Here is a 24096-nt window from a genome sequence, read left to right as displayed (position 1 = left end):
ACATAGCAAAGTGTCTGGCACATAATAGATGCTTAATAAATGTTTATTGACTGATTGGTCTTCATGTCTTGCTGGAGCTCAGATAATCTATTACCTGGAGTCTAGCTCTTTGCCAAAAAGCTTTTCCATAGTTAGATAGTCTGGTCCATAAATCTGACACAAAGTTCATATTGAAAGTTTTTCCCCTAGGTACTTATCACAGCTTCAGCTTTTCTGAAATAATTCTCTAAAGATAAATCATCTTATCATCTTATAGTAGAGCATCAGAGGAGGCATTTAGGGAAAATATGTTGTTCATATTTATGATTATCTTTGGATGCATAAAAAATAATCCAACCTCAGATGATTTCAGAGAGGCCTGGAGAGACTTACATGAACCGATGCTGAATGAAGTGAGTTGAACCAGGAGAATCTTTTACACAGCAACAGCAAGATTATATGATGATCAATTCTGATGGATGTGGCTCTTTTCAACAGACAAGTGATTTAGGCCAATGGTTTTGTGATAAAGAGAGCCATCTGTACCCAGAGAAAGAACTATAGGGACTGAGTGTGGATCACAACATAGTATTTTTCACTTTTTTGTTATTGCTTGCTTACATTTTATTTTCTTTCTCATTTTTCCTTTTTGATCTGATTTTTCTTATGCAGCATGATAATTGTGGAAGTATGTATAGAAGAACTGCACATGTTTAACACATGTTAGATTATTTTCTGTCTAGGGGAGGGAATGGGGGGAAGGAAGGGAGAAAATTTTTGGAACACAAGGTTTTGCAAGGATGAATGCTGAAAATTATCTATGCATACATTTTGAAAATAAAAAGCTTTAATGAAAAAAATTATTCTGCCTCAATAATATTTAAAGAAGTTCTACCAGGGTAAACTTTCTCTAATCCTCTGATGTATAAATTTCCCACTCTGTCCCCATAATATGCATACATATAATTTCTCTTAATTATCTTTTATTCCAAAAAATCGTGGCAGAAATTAGTATCTCAGAATGAGAAACATTTAAGGTAGCAGCATGATACAATAGAATGTGTACTGAATTTATTTTTAAATTTCACTTAATTTTTTTCAACTAAGAAGTATTTTTCTTTCCCTTCCCCCTTCTAGTTGAACAAAAAGGGGGGAAAAATCCTAATAACAAATATGCATAATTGACCAAAACAAATTGCCAAGGAATTAAAAATTTAAGGGATGACCATCAGTTGAATGGCTGAATAAATTGCGGTATATAATTGTCATAGAATATTATAGTTCTATAAGAAATTATGAGACAGCTGATTTCAGAAAGACTTGCATAAACTGATGCTGAGCAAAGTGAACAGAACCAGGAGAATATTAAATATAGTAATAGCAAAATTGTGTGATGATCAACTATGATGGAACTATGATGGTTCTTCTCAGCGATGTAGTAATTCAAAGCAACTCCAATCAACTTGGATGGAAAATGCCATATGCATCTAGAGAATGCACTATAGAGACTGAATATTGATTGAAGCATACTATTTTCTCCTTTTTTGCTTGTTTGCTTGCTTTTTTTTCTTGTGTGTTTTTTTCCCTTTTGGTCTGATTTTTCTTGTACAACATCACAAATATGGAAATATGTTTAAAAGGATTCCACATACTTAAATTTCATCAGACTATTTGCTGCCTTGGGGAGGAGGGGATAAGAGAGGAAGAAAGAAAAAAATTAGAACACAAAGCATTATAAAAATGAATGTTGAAAACTATCTTTGCATACATTTCGAAAAATAAAATACTATTGAGAGAAAAAAACAATAAATCCATTCTAAGATATAACTGAATTACATCACAAAGGGCCTAAAATTGCTATTTAAATAAAGTCCTGTTCAGATTGGCTAAAAGGACAGGAAAAGATAATGAATATTGGAGGGGATGTGGGAAAATTGGGATATTAATACATTGTTGTTGGAATTGTGAACTGATCCAACCATTCTGGAGAGTAGTATGGAATGCTCAAAGGGCTATCAAACTGTCCATTCCCTTTGATCCAAGTGTCTCTACTGGGCCTGTATCCCAAAGAGATCATAAAAAAGGGAAAAGGACCCACATGTGCAAAAATGTTTGTAGCATTTTGTAGTGGCAAGGAACTGGAAGTTAAATGGATGCCCATCAGTTAGGGAATGGCTGAATAAGTTATGGTATATGAATGTTATGGCATATTATTGTTCTATAAGAAATGATCAGCAGCATGATTTTGGAAAGACCTGGAGAGACTTACATGAACTGATGCCCAGTGAAGTGAGTTGAATCAGGTGAACATTGTACATAACAACAGCAAGATTATATGATGATCATCAATTCTGATGGATATGACTCTTTTCAGCAGCAAGGTGGTTCAGGCCAGTTCAATGGTCTTCTGATGAAGAAAGCCATCTGCACCCAGAGAGAGAACTGTGGGGACTGAGGGTAGATCACAACATAGTATTTTCACTTTTTTGTTGTTGTTTGCTTGCATTGTGTTTTCTTTCTCATTTTTTTCCTTTTTGATCTGATTTTTCTTGTGCACATGATGATTGTGGAAAAACGTATAAAAGAACTGCAGTATATGTTTAACAGATACTGGATTATTTGCTGTCTAGGGGAGAGGATGGGGGAAGGAGAAAAAATTGGAACACAAGGCTTTGCAAGGGTGAATGTTGAAAATTATCTATGCATATGTTTTGAAAATAAAAAGCTTTTTTATAAATAAATGAATAAAGCCCTGCCCAGATGTTAAAAAAAAAGTCATATTAGGCATGTCCAAAAATATATTATTTATCTTGTATCTTAATTCTATCTCCTCTCTATCAGAAGGTGGGTAGCATGCTTCATCTACAATGATCTGGAAATATATTTTTCATTACATTGATTAAAGTTTTTGAGCCTTACAACTTTTTTTCCTTTTTAATATTGTTGTATTATATAAATTGTTCTCCTGGTTCTGCATTCTTTACTCTGCATCAGTCCATAAAAGTTTTCTCAATTTTCTCTAATCTATCCATTTCTCATGGTGCTAATCATATATTTATATACCATAATTTCTTTAGCCATTCTCCAATAAATAGCTATTCCCTTAATTTTCAGTTTGGGGCCACCACAAAAAAAGAAAGGCTACTATAAATATTTTCATATATGTGAGTATTTTTCCTCTTTCTTTGATCTCTTTGGGTATAATGATCCTAGTGTTATCACTAGTCAGATAATACACAAACTGAATTTAGAACCAGAGGCCTGAGCTCAAATCCTTACTTTGCCCACTGCAATCTTTATAGCCCTGATCTAGTTATCTAGCTACTTTAGGACTCAGTTTCCTTATCTGTAAAATAATTGAGTTGCTATCTGAGATTCTTTCCAGCTCTAAATCTAAGATCTTTGTCTGCTACCAACGTCAGTAACATTTCATCTCTTGATAGTTTCCTTTCCCATTTATTAAAAAACAGTGCCTACCCAGTAACTTAGCAATCATTGTCAAAGTTAATTGATATCTACATCGCTTAACATTTTTCTTTTCCCTCTTAATCCCTGAAGTTCCCAAAAAATTCCACTTAGAACAAAAGACTGCCTCAAGCAATGTCATACCTCCTTCAGAGAAACAGAACTAGATGGTAAGAAGAGGGAGGTGATTTGCAAAGCAATTGAAAAGTATAGTTTCCACACTGCCTTAGAGTAGGAAGAGGGCATAAAGAAAAAGAGAGGAAAATAATTATCCTTGTAAAACTTTACTTTTTGGAAAAGACTATTTCAATGTGTCATTTCATCTTTTATCTCCTAAACTTTCAGGAACTTTTCAGGAACTTCAAAGGGAGTTATGAACACCAGAACACAGTACTGAGGTTCAAAACACTGGGGTTCTAGGCCAGTTTTTCTTCCTTCCTATTTGACTTCAAACGAGTGACTGAACCTCTCTGGACTTCAGTTTCTTCATATGCATAATCAGAAGTTTTGACTATATAATCTCTAAAGCCTCTTTTATGCAAAATGTAGCTCAATAAGAAATTCAATTCACAAAATATTTTTAAAAGCCTATCACCTATAAGAAAATAATTCATATAGTGCTAAAACAGTCCAAGAGCTTAGGATAGGCTATATGGTGTAATAGAAAGAATCATTTAGATATCCAGAGAACTAATAAAAACATAACCCCTAATCCTTGGGAGTGGAGGATGGGGAAAGGAAATGCAACAAAATATGGTATATTGTCATCAAGCATATTTAATGTATTCATTAGAGTTGCTTAACTGTACTTCCTTATTACATAGAACAATGCTTTTCAAGTTGAATCTTTGTAGGTGCTAACAATGTTAGAATGATTAATAGTAGATGATCAGTAATTTTTTAAAAGAAAGAACCTTTCTTTCTTAATGAAATCCCAACTTGACAATGTTTATGTAAGCTGGAGCAAATAATTTCTTTGAACTTAGTTTTTTCCTCTGTAAAATGGGGAGAATAATAATTGTATAATCTGCTTCACAGGATTTTTTGAGGAAAATATTTTGTAAAATGGTAAAGATAAAGGTCTTATCTTATAAGTCTTTTATCTGAAGTGGAATTTGGGGGGGGTGGACTTCAAGAATTTAGAAGGAAAAGGAAAATGTTAAAGAGATATAGATTTCAATTAACTTTGACACTGATTGCTAAATTACTGGGTAGGCAGAGATTAAATATTACTGATGGTGATAGCAGACAAAAATCTTAGATTTAGAGTTGGAAAGAATCTCAGATAGCAACTCTTAATTATTTTACAGATAAGGAAACTGGGTAAAATAACTAGATAACTTGATCAGGGTTATAAAGATTGCAGGGTAAAGTAAGGATTTGAACTCAGGACTCTGGTTTTAAATTCAGTTTGTGTACTATCTGACTAATGATAACACTAGGAACATTATACCCAAAGAAATCAAAGAAAGAGAAAAGGACTCATATATACAAAACTTTATAAGAAAGTAGTCTTAGCCTCTTAGCATAAGGTTAGATTGCCTCCCAGATCATAAAGCAACATCCAAGGAGGACAGAAGTCAAAACAAAACCGCAATTCTTAGAAAGCACAGAAGTGTGTGTTCCTATTCCCCCTGTCATTCTCCAATGCTTAGTAGTAGTTCATTCCATCAGCAATTGGCCATCACCAAATCTTCCTTCTTCATCTCATTCGTCTCTTGGGGAGTAGCAAATAAAGGGCATTCAGATCATAACATTTATTTTTGCAACCTATGAAAATCTTATAAAAAAAGAAATAAAACCTGCAGTTTAATGGCCATCAATGATTCCCAGAACAGCTATTATGACCAAGAGAGTAGTAGGTGGGGGTTGGAGGAGAGGAGCAGAGAGGGGAGGAGAAAAGAAGCCTTAAGGACTAGAGAACCAATTTTCTTCTATTTAACAATGAACAGGTATTTCTTCACCTGCCAGTGAAGAAATCATCTATTTGGGTGGATGTCTTTTAACTAACATAGACTGTGTAAAAATAGAAAATATTGGGGTGGGGGATGGGAAAGAACAGCTGCTATCCTTCATAGCTCTACTCATTTGACCCAAAACCAAACCTAGAGTTAGTGAGCCATAACTGGGGCTTCCCATTAAATAATGGGGGATTCTGAAAGCATCTCCTCATGGAAGGAGTCACATAATTACATATTATCAAACTGGCAGTTCACTAAAACTCCTAGATATGTTTCATCTTTGCTCTTGTAGACCATGACTCTTCCCAATATTCAGTTTACTTTTTTAAGCCAAGTAAATAAAATTATATTTATCCCAAATTCATTTTATCTTATAATCAACCCATGATTATGATCTATGAACATCTTTTGGTATCTGAGATCTGCTAGTTATCTAGCATTTTCATTATTCCACAGAGATTTGTGTTTCTGCAAATTTGAGAAGCATGCAATCCATGCCTAGATAGATAGAATGGAAATCACTTGATATCATGGATGCTGTCCCAGGAGAGACACCTTGGGAATACTTTAAGGCAATAGGAGATAACTGTTCATTTAGCAAAGGAGACTGAGAAGGAATGGTCAAAAGGCTATGAAGAGAACCAGGAGAGAGTAATACCATAAAAGCCAAGTGATGAGATAGTGTTCAGGAGGTTGAAGACTAAGAAAAAGCCATTGGCTTTAACAATTAGGAGATCATCAGCAATCTTAGACAGAGCAAACTCTCAAAGTCCAGTAGTGAAATTGAAAGCCAAATTGCAAGGGTCAGTGAAGTGAGTGGGCAGTGGAAATGTGAAGGCCATGAATAGAGATAGTTCTTTCTTTTTGATAGAGAATTTTGATAGAGAAAGGGAATAGAAATAAAGGAATCATAGCGTGAGAGGCTAGCAGAATTCATATTATGTTTTTTTTTTTCCTTTAGAGTGGCAAAGCTCTGACAATGGGGGAAAAATTAGTGTAAAAGAAAAAATTGAAAATAGAAGAGAGAGGGAATGATCTTTGCAAGAAGAGTCACCCCTTCATTAGAGATAAGAGATCAAAGTAAGTGAATAAAAAATAGAGGTGATTAGACCTACCTTCTTTCTATGGTCCATTATTATTGTCCCATTTACCTCAAGAACTAGTCCTTGTACCTTCAAAAATATATATGTGGGCATCTAGATGGTACAATGAATACAATGCTGGGCCTGCAAGCAGAAAGACAACTTCAAGTCTGGCCTTAGTCACTTATTAGCCGAGTCACTTGGGGGGAGTCATTTAACCACAGTTTACCCATCTGCAAAATGGGAATGATGAAGCACCTACCTTGCAGGGTTGTTGTGAGAATAAAATGAGATAATTATTGTAAAGTACCTGGTACGTAGTAAGAACTATCTAAATGTAAGCTATTATTATTAATAATATTTATTTGATTGAATTGAATTGCTTTTGGTCCTAACATTGCTCAAAAAAAAAAAAGGCCTTTTTATTGTTATTAGCATTCATTGACAACTTAAGCATTATTCATCTTAACATTCTTGCCACATGATCTTTCTCCTGTTATGTTTTCATCCTATTCTTGCTTTCATCAGCTACACAGGTATTTTGAAAATCTAAGTTGATCATTGATTTCCTTGTGTATCCACACTGGTCTCTTCAAACATTCTCTCTTCTTTGCTCATTGGAATCATTTGCATTTGCATCATAAGAATTATGATCTTGAGGAAATCTTCTTCAATTCTTCTCTGGCTATAGAATCTCAGGCTGTATAGTTCTACGTAATCTTTCTCTGAACTTTGGAATCTGTCATATGTAAGTCTAGGTGAATATCAATCAAAGTATGACCAACATTCCCCCTCCCTATCTGACTCCAGCTCTAAGATGGCAAGCTAACTTTCTTTCTCCCAAAATTCCTGTCGTTTCTACTTTGGCAGCCGGTCCCCTCCTTGTTGGTCAGAATTAGGACCAGAATAACAGATCTGCTGCTCACTCCTCTATCTTCTAAAGAATGACATTTTTGCCACAGAATTTTAAAGCAGTAAAGAGGGAGAAGCCAAATTCACACACATAAATATATGTACATGTGTGTGCATGCAATAAAACACACACACTCATACACACAGTTTGTCTCCTATCAAGACCAGAAGGAAGCAAAAATGTTTGAACTTCTTTGAAGTTTCTGAATATCCAGAATGTGATTCTTTTAACCTATTAAAAAAGTAATAACTAACAATCATTCTTTAATAAGGCAATTAATAATTGTTTTATTATGAATATTAATAATTATTATTTGTTAATTAATAATTAATTATACCTTAATTAATTATTATTAATATTAATGATAATAAGGCAAGCTTTTGTCTTCCAGTGATGGGGGCCCCTATTCTCTCTGTTAGGTGAAAATAGATGTTCTGCTGACTTCTGTTTCTCTTCCATTTCTCAGTTTCTTTCTGTTTTTCTTCAACATAATCTTTTTAAAAAATTATTCTTTGCTTCTATTGTAGAAATGCAATAGCATTTTTATCTAAAGTCTCTATTCTAAAATAGTGAGGTGACACGTTGAATTGATTCCACGTCTAGACATCACACAGGTTGGAAATATCCTGCCCCTCCATTTCTCCTACAGAAAGAGACAAAAGATGATTCCTTTATCTTACACTAAAGTGTTTCCCTTTAACTCCTATTAGGCTCTAAGCATACATTCTGGATTGATTTTACTCTACCCCAGCCTGCTTCCTTTTATTCCAATTCCCAGTACACACACACACACACACACACACACACAAAGACAATCTGGGCCACCCCACAGCAATCACCCCCTCTAGCCATATGTTAAGCTGCTATCAATAATACCCAAGGGACAGAATCAGCAAGAGCTCCAAATGCAATCACTGCTAGAACTTTCCTCTTCCTCCTCCTCCTAAACCTAGAAGATGGCACTGGTAACTAGTCCCCCACTGCTTCCACCTCTCAGAATATCCTCAAAGATCAAACTCCTACACCCCAAATTTATTTAGGCATTTAAGCATGATAGTACCACACAGCCTAGCCCCTGATCATATTCTGGAAGGAATATTGTCCTTTCTACCTTCACAATATCTCTCATATGGGTCTCCTTCTCTCATCTGAGTTCAAACAGGTTCTCATCACCTCACACCTGGACTGGCTGATTAGACTTTCTCCCTCAAGTCCCTCCCCACTCCATTCTATCATACACCAAAGTGATCTTCCTAAAGTACAGATCCAAGCATCAACCCTCCAACTCAATCAACTCCAATGGCTTCCTAATAACTCTAGGATCAAATATAAAAGTCACTGTTTGGCTCTAAAGCCCTTCATAATCTGTCCTCATGATACCCTTATATTCTTTTTATATTCTATTCACCTTCCTTTACTCTAGGGGCAGTACATGATGCAGTGGATAGAACACCAGAGTCAGAAAGATCTGAGTTCAAACCCACTAGTTGTGTGATCCTGGGCAAGTCACTTAACCTTGTCTGTATCAGTTTCCTCATCTGAAAAACGAGCTGGAGGAAGGAATCACAAACCACTTTTGAAGAAAACCCTAAATGGGGTCACAGAGTTGGATATGACTGAACAGCAAACACATATTCTAAAATCCAGTGACTGTCTCCTGTTATTTTTCCCACATGGTACTCCATCCTCCAGCTCTGTCTTTTCATCAGCTGTCCCCCATACCTGGAATGTTCTTCCTATTTCTCTTTGCCTCCTGGCATTCATTTCCCAGCTGGCTTCATTCCCTTGGTCTTCATTATACTTCCTGCCACCTCATCATCCATCAGGAACCTCATTACCCAGCAAGATCATTTCAGCCTTGGTACTCACACCTCATCAGCACTCTCTACCCTTCTGACTAGAGTCAGAGGGAAGAACTCCCTCCAAAATCTTCATTTAATGAACGCAGCCAGGCCAGCTATGTTCATTTCTGAAGCAGTTGCACTGCCTTGGATTTCTCCATCATGTCCCAGAGTCCAGGATCCTTCCCTACTCTATCCTACTTTTCATTTTTCTTTTGTGTATTATCTTTCTGTATTCAATTGTAAGCTCTTTGAGGGCAGAGACTTTCTTTTACATATTTGTATCCCTAGTTCTTTGTGTAAACACAATACCTGGCAAATAGTTTTAATAATGTTTGACTAACTGACTGACTTCCTTCAAAACTCAAGTCAAATCTTATCTTTTCCAAATGGCCTTTCCTGGCCCAACCTAATACTAATGCCCTTCGATAATTACTTTCCATTTGGAGAGCTTACTGTTAAATTTTCGTTGTGAGCATTTACATCTAGAAAACCAGTGAATGACACAAATGACATTGTTTTGTTTATTGCCTAAAATTAAGAAAATACTAATATTTCAGATTGAATATAAAAGTATATCCTTTGTAGATTTTGGGAAGGTGAGGTATTGTTAAACATTTACCAGCACACTCTAGTCTCCCCTGATAGAACGGGAGATCCTTCAGAGCAGGGTCTGTGTTTTTGCCAGTCTTTGAATTCCCAGTGCTAAGTAAGCACTTAGTAAATGCTTGTTGACTAACAATATATGAGGCCTCCACTACACCCCCTGCTGAGACCTGGGGCCTTACCTATGTGCTTCCCCTTAAGCTCTCATTGCTTCCCAGTCCTGCTTAACCATGCTATGTTAAGCACTTAAGGGCTAGGACCTGTGCGTGGTGCTGCTCACATTGCCTATACTTAATAAATATTTGCTAACTTAGTGTGACTTTGGAGGCAGGAGAAAAGGATAAAAAAGTAAAGAAGGGTTTGGTGAAAATGGGAAAAAGGATAGGGGAAAACTGGATAGCTTTCCAGAATCATTTGATAGCAGAAAGCACAATGCCCCTTAACCTCCAAAAGATCCAGGATCAATAACCCAGCTGTGACAATTAGCCCAGGCCCACAGCCAGAAAGAAATGAGGTTGCGCCTATTATAAAGCATTCTCAAGGAAAGCAGTGATTTTAATCACAATTTAAGCTGTGATCCCCAGTGTTTCTGCCTGCCACATATCTCCAGGTTTCTATGCCTCCTGACCAAGGAGCTGTCATCTTATCATCCCTGTGGCACAGGGGGGTAAAGGCTAGTGGAAATGTTGGGGGGGGGGGTGGATAAAAAATTGGAGATGGCTGTATTTTTGTTCTAACCTATACTCGGTATTCTATGGGCAGCCTCTCAGCACAACATCAAAGAACCCAAAGAGATTGCCTATGAACAGAAGAAAATTGTAATAGGAAACAGCCCCCAAAGGAGTAGGGGGAAGGACCCTGATGCTGCTGGTGGGAGGGGTCAGTTAAAGCCTCCATCTGGAGAAGATCTTCGAGTAATAATAAGTCACTGATGTACAATCTGCCACATTGTTTGTAGGGTGGAGGTGGGGAAGAGAGGGTTGTTTTCATTTTCAGCTGTTTCTCCATAATCCAGAAAAGCTAGTCACTCTTGCCAGGTCTGGGTTAGCAAAACCTACAGAGTGGGACAGATTCCAGCAGACGTCAGAAGCTCTCCTCCATCCTCCCCTCTTCTTGGGTCACCCTGAGCAGAGATGGAGGAGGAGCTGGGGACAAAAGGAGGACACGAGTAGGACTGAGGTGAGTATTCTCAGCCAGGGAAATGACTCAATAGTGACGCAGACACGAAGCCAGTGTGGTAGGACTCGTGAGACAAACAAGTTCAGGGGCGAGTGGGTGCCCCTGATTCATCTAACAGGGAAACCCCCACAGCCTAGAAACTCAGCCTTTGGGTACAAGCTGTTCATTCAGTTCTCTTAAAATGGAAAAAGATAGAAGGTGGAAATCCAGAAATGTGGGTCACTCTTTGGATCTGGATCTTTTTATCATTATTATTTTGGGGATAGGTAGGTAAAATTTAATCTTAAGCAAAGCCTGGGGAAGGGATGAACCATGAGCAATTCCCTAAGTAGATTTATAGCAATCTGGACCCAACTTGAATTTGTCAGTTCCAAATGATTAGGGTGGGCTAATAGAGTAGAATTACAGTTTTCTATAATAGGCAAGTTAAATAGACAAGCTCGCCGATCCTGAGGAGACAGAGGCAGAGGTCAGTATGGTGGCTTTGAACATGAATACCGCCCTTCCCCTCGGTCCCCTTTCACATGTGGCATGGCAACAGTAGCAGACAGATGCTACACAAAGACAGACACACCTGATTAACTATGAATGCAACAGCTGTCGGTTCCCCACTACTGCCGCTGCCCACACCCTGGCTGTTTCTGTTTTGTTTTTCCCATTCATTCACCAAGCATGAGGAAATTAAACCTACCATTAAAACCCAAGTTAGTGGGAGGGTGTCAGCATCAGGCCTTTGTTTCTTGCCTCGCAGACATGTAATAGGTACCTTCTGATTTGTCCTTTTATCTAAGGGAGGGTTGAGGCCTACCGCTGAGAGCTCAGTCAATGTAAAACCTGCTGCCCAAAAGGGGGAAAAAATGCTGAGTGGTGGGTGAAGGGTGGAGTGGAGTCAAATGAAGGAGAAAAAGTTTACTGCTAACTGCACATTTGGGGGACACCTGGCTCTCCACCCACCTCCTTTTTCTCTTTTGCCTGCTTTACTCAGAATTACGTGCTATTTAAAAAAAAAAAAAAAAAAACGCCCACTCTTAAAAAAAAAAAAAAAAGAATGGGTGTAGAAAGCTAGATTCAGATATATTATCTGGTTTTCCATTAAGTTCTGCTTTTTTGGTCCATTTTTCAGATGGACTTTAACAAAGAAGAGATAGATCAAGTCTAATTTTTTTCACACTAATTCTTGTGTGCTTCTGGAAAACAGAGTATAAATAACAAGGAGAAAGACAATTGGAATATTTTGTAACTTGCCTAGTCCTCTATCATAGTATATATTTATATTCTAGTTATTTGTATCCCTGTCTTATCTTTCCTGCTAGAGTATAAACTCCCTGAGGTTAGGGACTATATTTTATTCAACACTGTATTCTAAACACCCATAAAAAGACCATATACATAGTAGATGCTAAAAAGATATTTGTGGATTGAATTGAATACCAAGTGTTAGTTTCATGAAGAAATTTTAAACATACTTTCTTTGTATTTTGTGGCTAAATAAAGAGCAAATGATAGTGTAATCTAGTAATAACAGTAATAGCTATATCTCCTAGAACTTTTCTATCTGAACCCCATGGGGAAAAAATGAAAACAAAAAAGATAGCAATAATTGCTTCCCTAATAGCTCAGACATGTTATTGATATGTAAAAATTAAGAATAATTTAAATGTATCACCACACAAATACTTACATCCAAATTACATGTAATGGAAAGCTTTCAAAATATAGAGACATAATAGAAGAAATTAAGAACAAATAAGAATAGGATGAATTTCATCTCATCCCTAACATCTTGTTTGTCTGTTTTTACTGCAGCTGTTCTTAAGATGTTTTCAGCAAGCCTACAGAGAATGAGCTTACATGTCTATATACTTATTCACTTGGAAAAACCAATGTTTTTATGCACCTCTACAAAAGTCTGAAGATTATAAGATATAGAAGAAAAATAACAGGATAGTGACTGAACTCTATCAAAAATGACAATAAAGGGGGGCAGCTAGGTGGCACAGTGGATAGAGCATCAGCCCTGAAGTCAGGAGGACCTGAGTTCAAATCTGATCTCAGACACTTAATGCGTTCTAACTGTGTGACCCTGGGCAAGTCACTTAGCCCCAATTGCCTCAGAGGGGGAAAAGGATAATAAAAAAGGAAATAGCAGTGATGCTGATAATGAAGATGACTGACAGTTATATTGAATCGTGACATTTTAAAAGTTTGAGGGACATAATTTCTGGGTAATTTAATCACTTTATGCATAAAGTTAACATGTTTATTAATTTTTAAAAAAGTAAATAGACCTCTCAAATGCCAAAGACCCTTCATGGTTGTAGTTCACAGTTTATATGCCCTTGGAAGAGCAGGTGATTCTGAGGGTGACAATCAACTCTGCTTGCTTAACAATTGATGAGAGAATGGATATTATAAAGGGAGGTAGACAATACCACAATGAGGGTCTTGGGGTATATGACTTGGATCACCTAAATCTTGATCAAAGAGATTTATCAATTCCCTCATCAATGTCTGTCTGACAAAAGAGAGGATCCATATTTTCCCATATCTATCTGATTAAACACAATGAACTTCTTCGCAATAGCTTTCTTCACTGATTGTTGACTCCTATTTCAACTCATCTAAATTGCTATATTCAGGACTTAGCTATTTAAAGCCTAGTCCATGAGAATAGTCAATTTTTGTTCCTTCAGTGGCATCATTCCCTTCCTCATCAGAGTTGTTCATACTTTATAAAGGGAACCTTGATGTTAATACATGGTTAACATATTAACACTTCATCATTTATGGTTATATTGAACACTCCCCACACATATATATAAATATATGTATGTGTATTCATATATATACATATACATACACATATGGACATAGATGCAGACACATAAGCATGCATTATATATATAATGTGTGTATATATACATATTTTATGGCTGTTCAGCTGATCAATAATGTCTGACTCTTTGTAACACTGTAGACCAACTGTCCATGAGGTTTTGTTGGCAAAGACACTAGAGAAGTTTGTCATTTCCTCCTCCATTAGATCTAGTGGATCCTTTTGTCATGTAGTCAGAGGTTAAGTGACTGGACTACTCATATAGCTAGGAAATGTCTGAGATTGGATTTGAACTCAGGTATTCCCGACTCTAGATGCAGTGCTCTATGTACTGAGTCATCAGCTGCCTCACATATACATATAGAAAGATTGAATGTTATAGTGATAAAAGTACAGAATTTGGACTTGAGTTCATATTTCAGTTCTTGTCACTTACTACCTGTGTGACTATGAACTAATCATTTAGTCTATCTGAGCCTCAATTTCTCATTTTTTAAATCTAAGGGTTGGACTAGATGACTTATAAGGTTCCTTCTAGCTCAAAATTGATAGATAATCTCATTTGATCCTCAACAACTCTCTGAGGTTGCAAGCTTTAGTGTCTCCATTTTGCAAGTGTTATTACTAAGGCTCAGAAAAGTTAAATGAGTTACTTAAAATTATATAACTAGTTAAGTCAATGGAAGGGAAACATTCATCTTTCTCCTGCTGTATCACACTGCCTCCCATCTTTGCCTGCTCATAGTCTCAGGTTTAAAGCAGGTAAACCTATCTGTTTTCAGTCTCCAAGTTTCCACATGTGGTAAACAAGTGGAACTTTTATAAGATGTGATCATTTGGCACATGAGCAATATGCTTTCCATTTCTGGCGATGAATGCTTCTGGCTTATCATGACCAGAGGGATAGAGAAAAGATGCAAGTGTATTCTGCTTGCAAAACGTTTATACTGCCTAGGAAAAAAAATCTCTTTTGATTTTATGGAAAATAATAAAAAGAATAAACACCCCCATTGAGATGCAAATCAAACTAAATTCCCAGCTAAAGTAACATGGATTTTTGTTTAGCATCACTCTTCCCACAATTCACCCACAGAAGAGAACAAAGGAAAGTGAATGGATGAGTATTTCACTGAAGAGCATTATATCTCACAGAATTCCATCATATGTATTCCTGTAACTGTTGAAAATTGTGGCACCATCTCCCAAAAGAATGAGAGAGATTGATGCCCAGAGTTGTTATGTCTCCGAGTCGGAGCTTACAATTCTTTTCCTTGCCAAGTATGCCAATTCATTGAAGTCCTAAAAAAAATCTAGCATTTAAAAATGGCAAATGAAAAGGAATGAATCATCAAGTAGGCAGAACATGCTTCCTACAGATCTTATATCTGAACAAAAAAGGCCATTTCCTGATGGAGTACAAAGGATGGAAAGTGGAGGGCAGGAAGGGGAGAGGGAGGAGGTGGAGATGAATGCGTACATGATTAAGGCCCTGTGACTAACAGAAGTGGCTGGATTGTTCCAAAAGAGTCTTAAGACGTCATGATCTTCAGGCAATGCCCATATCAAGTAAAGGCAACACTAGACTTTCTGCCTCTCACCCATAGAATCATTCATTCATGGTACATTCATTCATATGACAAACATTTATTAACAACATATAAATATGTGTGTATGTATGTATGTCTGCTAGGTATTAGTTCAGTGCTGGGAAGAGATAATTAAAATGTACTCCTCACCCTCAAGGGCCCTACAATCTAATAAAAAGGATAAGACCTATATACTAGTAACTTGAATACAAATAAGGCATAACAAGTTTGTAAGAAGAATGAAAAAATACTAACCCTAAATGCAGGAGAGATCACTTTTATAATGGATCAATAAACCCAACTTGGAAGTCCCACCATATGACCTGGGACTTAAAGAAAAAGTAATTGTCACTCACAATAGCTGGTGACTATAGAAACTGTCCCTCACTTCTCACCTCTGGAGTTTAGAGGATTTATCCTTTTCATCCCCCTCCTCAAACCTATCCCCTCTTCCATCCCCTGTAAGGAAACTGATTGATAGCTGGGATTATCAACCCTCCATATACACAGGCATGTGTGTGGTGTGAGGGGAGAAGGAAAGGGGTGCACAGGCTAAAACTCTGTGACTGATCTTCTCTTACTTTTATAATTCTGTCCCTGGCCCAGGAGCAGTCTACTTGGCAGCTTCCTTTAACAATTTTATTATTTATCCAGAGACTTTGTCTTATTGAAATCAATTTAATTGTTCAATCAACATTTATTAAATGCCACCTGTATATAAGGTACTCTAACAGTACAAATATCAGAAAGGGGGAGCAAGTCAATAAATACCAACCTCCATACTTTCTCATCTTTATAATTGTTTCTGAGAATAATCTATATACATATTGAAAGCATCCTTGATGAAACTATGAGATGTGAACAAGTAAAAAAAAAAAACAAAAAACAAGATTTTTGCAACAACATTCTATTGTAGACCAAATCTTTAGGCAGTCAGTTTCAAGGTTGTTGTTGTTTATCCTTCATTCTCAAAGAGGACTAATGACATCATGAAGATGACATTTTGACATGCACCTGAATTGGACTTATGTAAGGCAGGGCTGTGGCAAGTCATTAGCCTTATTCTCTCCTCCAGAGTCATCTGAGTGCTTTGACATAAGTCAAGTGACATAAGGTCAGTAACATAAGTCACGGCAAATGATAAAGGCTCAGAGCTTCAAGGTACAAAGTAAACAAGATCCTACTGTTATTCATCACTGATGGTTTTTTTTAATCACTTGATTTAGTAGAGCAAAATGTTCTTTATAGACTCCAATAAGGCATTTGACATTTAAATGAATGAATGAATTCAAGAATCACTACTTCTTTGAAAGATATGACACCAAAGACAACTTGCATCCAGTTAATTAAATCAAGTAAGGCATAAAACAGGGATACATGTGCTCATCAATGATATTTGCAACAGTCATAGAAATAGTCCAACATAGTCCAAATTTAAAAAAAAAAAAAATAAAGACTGCCTATAAATACTAAGATCCTCTAGATTCTTCCATTTCTGGATTATATATTGCTGATTGTAACATCAAATGCTACTCTACTGTAGAGTAGCCTAAATGATATCCAAAGCCATTCAAAAGAATTTGACTTAACATTCACAAAGCAAAAACTAAATGGTTAATGATTATTATCCAGACTAAGATATGCTATTAGATAGAAAAGCCAAAGAGCTGGCTGGATCATATATCTTAGAGAGATATTGCAGATATATAACAAACTGGGTCCAGTATTGGATTGAAGGAAGAAAGTCAGCTGGATGGAAGTTGGAAAAATGCCCCAGTGACTTCAAATACCCCAAGTTTCTCCTGAAAACAAAATCCCATATTTTTAACATCAATGTTTCTTCAGTGATATTATATGTCTACCTTTACAGAATAGAAAATTCTTTAAGGAAACAAACCTGTGGAGCAATGGAAGGGCAATGGAGAATATAACGGGCATAAATAGCCCAGGGCAGCCAGATAGTGCAGTGGATAGGGTTAAATCTGACAAGTTAAATTTAAGAGAGATAAATGTAAAATCTAGCATGAGTTCAAAAAATCAACTTCATAAGTACAAAATGGAGGTTTTCTAGCCAAAGAGTAATTTGAACAAATTCTGAAAGAGTTAGCATAATCTGACCTCATCAGGAGTCAACTATGTGATAGGGGTACCAAAAAAAAAATTAAATTAAATCTTAGGGTTCAGTAGGAGACACAGTATTTATGAGTAGACAGGTGATAGTCTCTTACTTTGTCCTGCTCAGACCCCATCTGGAGTATTGTAATCAGTTATCTTCCTCATTCAAATTCAATTCACATCCTCTTCCTCCTCCTCTTCCTCCTCACATTCTCCTGCTCCCCCCTCTTTCTCCTTGTTCTCTTCCTTTTCCTCAAAGGTTAGTGCTAGGCAAAAAATAGTATAAACCAAAAGAGTAGAGCCAAAACTATGCTAGTAAATAGATTGCCTCCAAAAGGACATATTTTAAAGTTAAACCTGCATTATCAAAATTTTCTGCAATACTTTGTAAGTCTAGACAATCAACAAAACAATAAATCAAGCCCTGGTTTGTAGAGTTTGTTGATTTCCAAGATGTAAACGTTCATACCAAAAATTTAACCATCTGCTTTCTTAAACCACTTAGATTTGGCTCCAGCACACCTTTTAGTTGGGCTGTCAACAAGTGCTGAATTTCCTGAAGGTAATGGAATTTGAATTGGGTCTTGAAGGATGTATATAAAATCACTTTATTGCTGTTGTTTTTAGTCATGTCTGACTCTTTGTGAGGATTTTCTTTTGGAGGATTTTCTTGGGAGGGATACTGTAGTGTTCTGCTATTTCCTTCTCTTGTTCATTTTACGCATGAAGAAACTGAGGTCAACAAGGGTAAATGGCTCGCCCAGGACCACACAACTGGTAAGTCTCTGAAATCACACTTAAACTCAGGAAAAGATTTCTTTATTTCAGCCCAGCACGCTATCTACTGGGCCACCTAAGCTGTGCCACAAAATTCAGTAGGCAAGGATTATACAGAAAACTGATTTGATACAGTGTCTGAGGTCTCTCACTGTACATATTCCAAAAGTTTGGAAGGCAAAAAAGGACAGGCAATACTGCCCAGAAGTACATTTATTACTGAACTAAACCATCAGAGAAGGCATGATCCACTTGCTCTCTGAGACAAGTCCCTGCTTTTGTCAGGAGCTAGTTCTGTTTCTCCTTAGGTTCACTGGCTTAAACTCTTCAAAAGACCATACAAACCCTCTTGTCCAATTATTTTCCAGGCTCAGAGAGGTCAAATCACTTGCCTGAGGTTACATAACTAGTGGGTGGGAGATCCAAGACCTGAATCCAAGGTTTCTGACTCCTGATCAAGTGCTTTTTTCACTACAGGTTGTGCTTCCAAAATCTCTCTTTTTTCACAGTCCTTTCCTTCTTATAATTCCTTACATGCCACTCTCTTATCTCTTCCATGCCTTTGCTCAGTCTTTCCTCTATCCCTGACATGCAATTCCTTCTTACCTCCATTTCTTAGAATCCCTTGTTTTCTTCAAAACTCAACTCATTCACTACCTTCTTTTTTTTTCTTTAGGCATTAAGTGGGATTAAGTGATGTGTCCAACATCACATAGCCAGTGATTTACAAACATTTAGTTTGAGGTCATGTTTGAATGTTTTCTTTTATTTCTTTATTCCCAGCCAAGTTTTCTTTTATTTCTTTTTTCTCTGGATATCTCTTTTAAAACTTCACAATTAATTTGTTTCCTTCCCCTCCCTTTCCAGTTCTGCAGTCATGAGCCATGATCAAATTGAGCCTGTCATTGTTCTGAATGGGGTGTGTGGCTTTATTCCTTTATAGTACTGCTTACCACTCCCACCCTCTCTTTGTTTTTGTTGTTTGATCTTTCAGTCCCATGAACCTTATCTCCATAGGGTTTTCTTGGCAAAAATATTGTAATTGTTTGCCATTTCCTTAGGCCTTTAACTAGTGCTCATTCCCTCATTCATTCATTCATGAGCTGAATCCAATCCTAGAATCACAAAATATAATAATCTAGAAGAGACCATTACAGAATGGAAATTGGGGATTATCTAATTTTAAAATCTCATTTTATAGATGAAGGAATTAAGGCCTAAATAGGTGAAGTGATATGACCAAGGTTATACCATTAATTTAGAATTTGGTCTTGAAATTAGATCTCTATTGTAAATCACTGCTTACAGTAGGGGTCCTAGAGCCCTAGCTATGGGAAGATGGACCTCCAAAAGCAAAATGGTGCCAGTAACTTATGTGCTACACAGAATTGGCTCCCTGGAGAGCAGGCCAATGTAGAAAACATCAGGATAATGCAATGCTTCCTGGAGAAAATCAATGATTGGTTCAGCTGAGAGTGTTTTTCCCCACTTTGCTCCTGCTGCCTTTCTATTGGTTTAACTTTCTTTCTCAGGTTGGTTTTAATGAACTTCCTGATAGAATTTGACTTTCTAATAGACTCTCAGTTAGCAGTGAAGGCCAAGAATTGATATTAAAAGGTCCATTTTCAGTCTTCCTCTAAGACTCTGTTTCACACATTCTGCTCAACTAAAAGGGAGTTTGGCATTGAGGCATAGCTCAAACTCAAACCTTCAGCATTAAAAAGCTAATCATGGGTAGAAATCTTGAAAATATAATTAATGTAAGAAAATCTTCTATCACAATGACTCTGTGGACATGATAAATGGAGAAGGAGAACTAAAGGTTCCAGAAAATAGACTTTATATGCACACTCTGATAATGTCATTCCACTGCTAAAAAAACTATCCATTGCTTACCTAATCAAGGGAAGAATCTAAAAAGGACCTTAGACACCTTCTATTCTACTTCTCATTTTGCAGAAGAAAAATATAGCTAAAAATGGTTAATAGAATTATTGAACCCAGGTCCTTGGGACTGATTCCAGAGTCACTACTTAAATACTATATATTATACTGGATGCCCTAAAGGTGAGAAGCTTAAAGTCCATGTGATGCATATTTGTTTATTTTTTTCTTGTTTTATAATGATCTTCTATTTCTCATATCATTAGTTATCTTCAGTTTTCTTCCTCATCCTTTCCTCCCCCCTCACCATACAACAAATTATATCATTTTAATGAGGAAAAAAGTCAACTCAACTGATTAATACACTGAAAAAGTCCAAAAACATGTGCAATATGTAACTATAGGGCTTAGGAACCAGAAAATGAGTGACTAGAATAGATAGAAAGAGAAAATGTAAAATGAAGGAAGTGAGAGAAATTCTCTCTAGAAAGGATTGCAAAAAAAAAAAAAATAATCTAATAAATAGGACTAATTGACTGATAAAAACACAAAAGAAGAGATATTAAAAATTAGAGGAGGAATAGATAAATTTGAAATAAAACCCATAGAAATTATGAATAAAACTAAAAGTTGGTTCCCTTTGAAATGACTAATAAAATTTATAAACCTGAAGCTAATCTGATTAAAGAGGGCAGAAAATAGAATCAATAAAATAGCAAATAAAGAAGACAAATTCCCCACAAACCCAGAAGAATAAAAGGAACAATCTGAACATATTTTCAGAGTTATATATTAGCAACTGAGAACACAGAAGAAATAGAATAATCTTAAAAATATAAAATACCCAGGGGCAGCTAAGTGGCGCAGTAGATAGAGCACCAGCCCTGAAGTCAGTAGAACCTAAGTTCAAATCTGATCTCAGACACTTAACACTTCCTAGCTGTGTGACCCTGGGCAAGTCATTTAACCCCAATTGCCTCAGCAAAATATATATATGTGTGTGTGTGTATGTGTGTGTGTGAATATACACATATATATATAAAATAACCAAATTATCAAACCAGATAGAGATTTGAAAAACCTGGTTTCAGAAAAAGAAATAGGTCTAATTGTAAAGAAACTACCAAAGGGAAAAATAAACTCTAGGCCCTGATGGATTCACAGGATAATTCTATCCAAAAAAAAAAAAGTTAGTACTCATATTTCACAAATGATCCTCAAAACTTAAGAAAAAAAGCACTCTAACAGAATCCTTTTATGAAATATAGTCCTAAACCATTATCATTAATGAATATGGACTTAAAACTTTAAACACAATATTGTTCATAAACTATAGCAATTTAAGCCCTCCCAAAAAATTTTCCATTAGAACAAAAAGGAATTTGTACCAGAAACCACATGAATATCTCAACAGATGCAAGAAAAAGCCTTTGACAAAGTACAACACTCTTTTATGCTAACATGCTTACAAAAGATAGGCATCAGAGATAGATTAATGGAACTGACTATGTAAGAAAGAATTAGGAAAAGGATGTGAATAAACCAGTGTTTAACAAAGTGGAAAGCATAAATTACCTGGAATAGTAAATTATTTGATTTTTTAAAAATTGCTGGGAAGCTGAAAAACAGCCTGGCAGAAATTAGACTTAATCCAGAACTTTATACCATATTGCTAAGCAGATTTAACCTTGTCTCACATATATTTAAAAAGAAGTTTCTTTCTGGTCTATTTGCTATCACTGTCCTTGGTTGCTGTATTTATTCCCACCTTCTATATTTCTGTTGTTTGGAGCATTCAAAGGATCAAGTACAGCAAGTGGAGCATACAAGGATCAAGTAATATTTTCAGTTCTGATTTTCTTTCTAAGAATGTTTCAAATGCCTCTTTACAATTGGACATCCACCTTCTTTCATTTATGGTTAAGCACAGATCTTGAGGATAATTCACTCTGGGCTGCATTCAGAGTTCCATTGCTCTTCAGATCATATTATTCCATTCTTTCTACATTTTCTAGTGGGTGCAGAATGATCTCCTATTATTCAAATCTCTTTTCCTTTGTTTTTGAAGGTCTTGTCCTAAATGCTTGCAAAATTTGTTGTTTCTGAATTAAATGATTAAATTTAATTATCATATATCTTGGAGTTGGCAGACTTGGGATTTTTTTCTGGAGCCAATTTATGAATTCTTTCAAATGACATTTTGAAGTTTAAAGTTCAGAAGCTCTGGGCCATTTTTTTCTATTATGTCCTGCCTTGTGTTGTTAAGGAATTTTTGTCCTGTCATGTTCTGAGATACTCTTGTCTCTACTCATGTTTTTGAGATGTTTTGCTTATGTACTGAGTCTTTAAATATTAAGTTGTTTTGCTTCTTATCTTCTAGATGATCCTTCATTTATGTGTATTTGTAGTCCCAATCTATTGTTCTCTCTTTTGTTTCTTTGGTAAGTCCTGCCATTGTAGATTCTGGTTTTTCTATTCTTTTTTCATTATTATTATTTTTGTTATATAGCCATAAATTCTGCTCTCATAATTCTCATTCCTTTTTTGAATCACTCAAGAACAGTATTGTGGTTCCATGTTCTCCTCACATTCCATAGGACTCTCTGTCTACTCAAGTAATCTAACACTTGTCTTTGTTTTGCAGTATTTATTCATATATCTCTGAACTAATTTATTATATCTGAAGTCTATATCTCTTTTAACCATTAATGTTTTTCTTCTTGATTTATCTGCTTATGTTCAAGGTCTTTGAGCTTTCTTTCTTCTGAGATCTCTGGTAATTTGAGAGTATTTTTTTCTCTTTATTTCCCACCCCCCACCCCCCATTATTCAATGTCTGACTCCTTCCCCTTTGAGGGTAGATTCTTTAGAGACTGGAACTCAAAGTGTCTCAGCCTGCTTTTATGATGAACAATTCATGTTTCATCAGCCTAAGTCTATGCCCCAAGTGACTTCTGAAGGGACAGAATTGGCCCCAGCTGAAATTTGAGGTTTTTTCCTCAGGATTGGTTAAATGCTGCACAGTGGTACATACACACACACACACACACACACACACACACACACACACACACACACTGAGCCAGTTCCCTATTCTATTGTTTGCTATTCAGTCCAATGACCCAGTATCAGAGTTGAGAGAGCTGCCACACTAGTGCTTCAGGGTTGATTTCTGTAGTCTGGGTCTCTGAGGTTCTGGAAAGATGAAGCATGAGGAGTATTAAGCTATATTTCAAGAGCAGATATGAGCTTTTTCCCCTTTCCTGGCCCTCCTATGGGGATCTTTAGCAACACAGACCACTGCCTTCCCCCAGCCTTTCCAGCAAACCCCTATCTCTAAAGCCTTGCCAAGGCAGAGGCACTGGCTGCCAACTTCTCTGGGGGCATTGCCCCAGTGCTGGTTGACTGTTATAGCCAGAGCAGCAGCTTTAACATGAAAGGGAACCAGGTTCTCCATGGCCTTGGAGAGAGGGAGGGAAAACAATTTGCAGCTCTTGGGTTTGGTTGTGTCATCATGTCAGATTCCTGCATTGGCCAAAAACAGCCTCAATATTGGTAGTGTAGGAGATGAAAGAAGAGTGCTGAGTGAGCTTGTATAGAAGTTTATTCAGAGGTTCATTTTTGATTTTACTTTCTTTTGTATTCTAGGGGTCCTAAATAAATGGAGACAGCTGAAGTTGCTTTATCGTTGGTCCTTAATTTCTGTTTTAAAGAGATCTGAGAGATCAGGAGATCAGAGAAAATGTCTAGTCCTCCATCTTGTTGATCTCATGACTGATCTGTTCTTGTCTCAGTTTCAACAGCACCTAGACCAAGACCAGATGCAGTTATTATATTGATATATATGTTTTTGATTAATTGGACTGATAATT

General features: G+C 36.5%; 1 long non-coding RNA gene across 1 annotated transcript in view; it reads right to left on the bottom strand.

Moving 5' to 3' along the window:
- Positions 1 to 7778: 7778 nt before the first annotated feature.
- Positions 7779 to 24096, bottom strand: part of LOC116420638 — a 99589-nt gene continuing 83271 nt past the window's right edge. Inside the window, exon 7 of the long non-coding RNA XR_004231017.1 lies at positions 7779 to 8043. This is a non-coding gene — a long non-coding RNA (uncharacterized LOC116420638). The remainder of the gene's footprint in view (positions 8044 to 24096) is intronic.

Source organism: Sarcophilus harrisii, chromosome 1 (genome assembly GCF_902635505.1).
Source record: "Sarcophilus harrisii chromosome 1, mSarHar1.11, whole genome shotgun sequence".
NCBI lineage: Eukaryota > Metazoa > Chordata > Mammalia > Dasyuromorphia > Dasyuridae > Sarcophilus > Sarcophilus harrisii.
The sequence above is the reverse complement of the archived record's forward strand: the minus strand, read 5'-3'. Positions and strand labels throughout refer to the sequence as shown.